At 39.3% G+C, this 6,000-nt stretch overlaps 1 non-coding gene across 1 annotated transcript; it reads left to right on the plus strand.

The window, feature by feature from the left end:
* The first annotated feature begins 128 nt into the window (after positions 1-128).
* On the plus strand, positions 129-232 carry LOC111560662. The gene has a single exon (XR_002742662.1). It is a non-coding gene; the product is annotated as a U6 spliceosomal RNA (small nuclear RNA).
* Positions 233-6,000: the final 5,768 nt, after the last annotated feature.

Raw genomic sequence — 6,000 nt, forward strand, 5'->3', positions numbered from 1 at the left:
AATAAGAAATTATAGAAACAAAGGAAAATGGAAACACAACATAACAAAACCTATGAGACGTTGTAAAAGCAGTTGTGAGAGGGAAATTAATAGCATAAATTCATATTTTAAGAAAGGTAAAACATCTTGTGCTTGCTTTGACAGCATATATGCTAAAACCAGAACGATACGGAGTTTAGCATGGCCTCTGTGCAAGGATGACAAGCCAAGATGCGAAGCGTTCTGTATTTTTGCACTGTGTGGGGCTCTGCTCTGACAGTGCAGGATGTTTCTCTCTCTTTCTCCATCCCTTCCCCTTCTCAAAATAAATAAATAAACTTAAAAAAATTAAAAAAAAAAGAAAGTAAAACATATCAAAGATGTATCCTAACTTTACATAAACTTCAAGAATTAGAAAAGGGAGAACAAAGTCCACAGTTAGCAAAAGAAAGGACAACAGAGATCAGAGTGGAAATGAGAGACTAGTAGATAGAAATCAATTGGTTAACTTTTTAAAAAACGTATACTTTAGTAAGCATGTAAACAAATAGGTACTCTTTTGGAGAAACTGACAGAGATACATCTATTAGGGGACGCAAGTCTTCATATAAATTTTCTATGTTTTTTTTTTTTAACGGAATATTTGTTGAAGTTGATTAAAGTATAATTTCTCATGTGCCATATTGGAAGTCCTTTATCGTAAGGACTATTCTTTTGTTTGATGACAAACAGCAGCCACATGGTCGGTGATTTTTTTGGACCTCCACATTGGATACATTCAATTTCTTCTTGAGACACAAGTTTCTTTCTGTATTGCTGAGGGTTTTATTATTTGTGCAGTATCTGGTGGGTCCAGATGCATCAGCAAGTCTGGTGATTTGCCTCCCTTAGAATGCTGTGAAATTGAAGAAGACTGAGATGGTTGTCCTACTGATCACAAAGCTTCTGATACACTGACTTTAGAATTGTCTCTTCTGGGGGCTCCTGGGTGGCTCAGTCGGTTGAGCATCAGACTCTTGATATTGGTTCAGGTAGTGATCTCGCGTGGGATTGAGCCCGGTGTCAGGCTCTGTGCTGTGTGTGAAGCCTGCTTAGGATTCTCTCTTCTTCTCTCTCTTCAACATCTTTTCTCTCTGAAAGTAAATATTTGAAAAGAATGGTGTCTTCTTTCAGGGAAGCTTAATGGAATATGTGGCTTGATTACCAGAATGACCTTGCTGGCAGATGCCATCTTGGTGCCCATCATGACTCTGAGATGGGGCAGCTTCTGGGGTACTTGGTAGCCATAGAGATAACCATAACTGTTTTTTTTTTAATAAACAAAGTTGATGAACTTTTAGCTACACTAACTCAAGAAAGAGCGAACACTCAATAAAAGTAAAATCAGAAATGAAAAACCAGACATTACAACTTATACTACAGAAATACATCGGGTCCTTAGAGATTATGATCATATACCACTAAATTGCATAAAGTAGAAGCAGTTTAAATATGTAAATCAATAAATACCATTAATAGAATGAAAGATAAAAATCATACAGTCAAATCTCAATAGATGCACAGCATTTGACAGAATATGATATTTTTTCATGGTAAACATCTACAAACATTTGGAAATAAAAGGATATCTCAACATATTTAAAACCACTTATAATAATCTCACACCCTAACATGTGCAACAGTGAATAATTCAAAGGTTTTCCCTGTAAGATCAGAATGAGACACAGTTGCCTACTATCATCACTCTTAGGCAACATAGTACTAGAAGTCCTAGCTATAGAGAAATTAGGCACCAGACAAAGAAATAAAAGCAATCTATATTGGAAAGGAAAAAGTAAAATTGTTATTTGCAACCGATATAATCTTACATATGAAAAATCCTAAAGACTCACCCAAAAAGTATTGGAATTTATCAAACATATTAGTCAAGTTGCAGGATATAAAATCAACACTTAAAAACCAGGTTTCAGGGGTGCCTGGGTGGCTCAGTTGGTTAAGCATCTGGCTCTTGACTTCAGCTCAGGTCATGATCTCATGGTTCATGAGATTGGGTCCCCTGTTGGGCCCTGCTCTGACAGTGTGAACGGCCTGCTTGGGATTCTCTTTCTCCCCTCCACTCTGCTCATGCTCTCTTTAAAAAAATAGTTAAACTTAAAAAAAATCTGTTGCATTTCTCTACACTACCAAAAAATATCTGAAAAAGAAACAAAATTATGCCACTTACAGTTTTATCAAAAACAATGAAAAACTTAGGAATACATTTAACAGAGAAGGTGAAAGATGTACAATAAAAACTATAAGACCTTGGTGAAAGAAATTGAATACAACAAATGGCCAAATACCTTGTTTTCTTGGTACAGAATACTATTGTTATTGTTACAATGCCCATACTACCCAAAGCCATGGATAGTTGCAATGCAAACTTTATAAAAAATGCAATGGTATTTTTAATAGAAATTGAAACATCAACCTAAAATTTGTATGGAACCATGAAAGATCCTAAATAGGTATAGCAATAATTAGGAGGAAGAACAAAGCCAGAGACGTCATGCTTCTTGATTTCAAACTAAACTGCAAAGCTATAGTAATTACAACAGAATGGTACTGAAGAGGAAGAAAGATTGCAAAGTAGGAAGATTCTGAGCTCACTTAGTCCTGTGGGCACACCACAGCTACAACTAAATATAATGCAACTCACTGTGAGAAAGACCTGGAGACTAGCAAAACAGCTCTTCCACAGCTAAAGGTAAGAAGATAAAGCCACCTCAAGAAGGGCAGAAGGGGAAGACATGTTTGGGAGCTAAACCCCCAATGTTACAACCCACAAATGGGAGGGATGTCACAGGTGCAGAGGCCTTCCCTGTGGAGTGATGGGTTGAAGTCCCAAATTTGACACCTCTTACCAGGAAGATTTGTCCTGGAAGATGAGCCCCCATAATGCCTGCTTTTCAAAACCAGTGGGGCTTGATGCTGGGAGACCCAGAGGGCTTTAGGAAATGAAGACTCCAGCTTCAAGGACCCATGCACCATATCACTTGCTCTGAGAACCATCACAAAAAGAAGCAGTTTGCAAAGCACCAGGCCTATACATGATGGATATTTGTTGACTGATTTTAGGGCATGTGCTGGATGGGCAGGGATCTGTAGGAAATTTCCCTGGTGAGTGGAATTTTTATTGCTCTTCTTCATCTTGCCTTGGGGCCCCAGTGCTGGAAGGAGCCAGTTCAGATACTTTTCATCTACCTTGCTAGCACCACTCACCTTGCCCTGGCATCCTCCTGTGGACCCACCTTGCTCCCCCTCCTGCCCTGGCAGGAACTGCTCCATTGCAGCTCCTGCCTTGCCACATCTGGGGAATAGCCTTGATAGGGACTAGTGCCTCTTTAATGTCACTCCTGCCCTAGCGAGGAGGGGGCCAGCTCTGCTCACAAGCAGGTCTACGGCAATGATAGGTGAGTCTTGGAGCCAACCACACTGGAGGGGCCAATCCCAGCCATAAGCATTCCCACAGAGAGTGCAGCTGGGCCTCTCATCTAGCTACACCAGGGGTCAGTCCCACACACAATAGTAGCTGTGGCCAGGCATTGCTGCCAGTTGGGCCAGGGACTAGCCCCACCCACCAGTGTTCTATCAGCAGTCATGGCCTGGTTCCAGAAGGAGGGTACATACAGTCCATTCAGGGGATACCCATAGAGACTGGCTCTGGTGTCCATGGGAGATTACAGTACTGAGCCCCACAGGATAGCTGCTACATAAGCCATGACCTTCTACATAAGGCCATGACAGGAGATGTAGCTGTCTTACCCAATATATAAAAATAAACACAGAGTCAGACAAAACAAGGGAGAGAAATGTGTTCCACATGAAATAAGACAAATCATCAGAAAAAAACTAAACAAAATGGACACAATCTATGTGATAATGAGTTCAAAATAATGATTATTAAGATGCCCACCACTCTTGAGAGAAGAGTGAATAAACTCAGTGAAAACTTACACCAAGAGATGGAAAAAACAAATCAGAGCTAAAGAATACAATAACTGAGATGAAAAAAAAAACCACGAGGCAATCAACAGATTAGATGATGTGGAAGAACTGTGCTCTGAAAGACAAGGTAGTATAAATCATCCAAGCTGACAGCAGAAAGAAAAATGACATTTAAAAAATAAGGATAAGTTGGGGTGCCTGGGTGGCTCAGTCAGTTAAGTTGGCTCAGGTCATGACCTCTTGATCCATGAGTTTGAGCCCCACCATCAGGCTCTGTGCCAACAGCTTGGAGCCTAGAGCCTGCTTCGGATTCTGTGTGTCCTCTCTCTGCCCCTCCCCAGCTCATGCTCTCTCTCTTAAAAGTAAATTTAAACACTTAAAAAAAATGAGGATAAGAGATGACCTCTGAATATACAAATATTCACCTTTTTTTGTGTCCCCAAAGGAAAACAGAGACAGGGGCAGAAAATTCATTTGAAGAAATAATAATTGAAAATTTCCCTAGCCCAGGAGGGAAACCAAATATTCAGGTCTAGGAAGCACACAGAAGCACAAAAAAGATGCACCCAGAGAGGTCCACACTAAGACACATAATAATTAAAATGTCAAAAATTAAAGATAGAGAATCTTAAAAGCAGTAAGAGAATCCATTGATTGATAAATGGATAAAGAATATGTGGTGTGTGTATATTATATTAGATATAATGGAATATTATTCAGCCATGATAAAGCATTTGTGACAACATAGATGGAACCAAGCTAATAGTCCTCTCCAACTGTTCCCAGCCAATGGTACCACCCCACACCTCAGAGCTCAGATGGGGTTACTGGGACACCTGGGTGGCTCAGTCGGTTGGGCGTCTGACTTTGGCCCAGGTCATGATCTCCTGGTTTGTGGGTTTGAGCCCCACATCAGGCTCTCTGCTGACAGCTCAGAGCCTGGAGCCTGCTTCAGATTTTGTGTCTTCCCCTCTCTCTGCCCCTCTCCCACTCATGGTCTGTAGGTTACTCAAAAATAAATGTTAAAAAATTTAAAAAAAGAATAAAGATGTTACCAGCAGACATGTTCAGAAATCTAAATTGAGCTGACTGATAAAGAGCAGTCTCTGTCAAAGTGAAATCGTGAAGTCTGGAAAAGGCAAGTGCTTATTCAAATACACAGATACCAATGTAAAAATAATGACAAAAAATCTGGTAAACATGACACTACCAAAGCAGTGTCAATAATTAAACCTAAGGAAATGTATGTTCATAATTGTCACACAAAGAATTCAGAAAAGTTCTCTTAAAGTAGTTTAACAAACTACATGGACACACAGATCACTAAATGAAATTAGGAGAACAATGCATGAAAAAATAAGGTCAAATAGAGACCATAAAAAAATACTCCCAGAAATTATAGAGATGAAAAATACATGGAACAGAAGAATTCAATAGAGAGCTTCAAAAGATGAGTAGTGCATGCAGAGGAAAGAATTAATGACCTATATGACAAGACATTTGGAATTATCCAGTCACAGGAGCAAAAAGAGGGAAAAAGTAAAAAAGAGTGAGGAAAAACTTATTGGACTTATGGGACATAATGAAAAGAAACAATATTCACATTATGGGAATTCTAGAGGAAGAAGAGAAAAAGGGATAAAAAGCATTTTGAAGGCAATAATGGTTAAAGGCTTCTTTAAACTTGGGAAAAACTTACATCCTGGTCCATTAGACTTAAAGTACCCAACAGTGGTTGAACCTGATTAGGGCTACACCAAGACATATGATTAAATTGTCAAAAGTCAAACACAACACATTAATTTTGAAAGCAGCCAGAAGAAAGTTCCATATGAAGAAATCCCCATAATGCTATTGGTGGATTTCTCAGCAAAACTTTTCAACTTAGGGGAGAGTGGAATGATATATTTCAAATTCAGAAAGAAAAAAAAAAAGTCAACAAAGATTTCTGTACCCAACAAAACTGCCCTTTAGAAAAGGAGAGATCAGGGAGAGTGGGGTCAACATGACAGAGAAGTAGGGGGATCCATACTT

This window comes from Felis catus, chromosome B2 (genome assembly GCF_018350175.1).
Source record: "Felis catus isolate Fca126 chromosome B2, F.catus_Fca126_mat1.0, whole genome shotgun sequence".
Lineage (NCBI taxonomy): Eukaryota > Metazoa > Chordata > Mammalia > Carnivora > Felidae > Felis > Felis catus.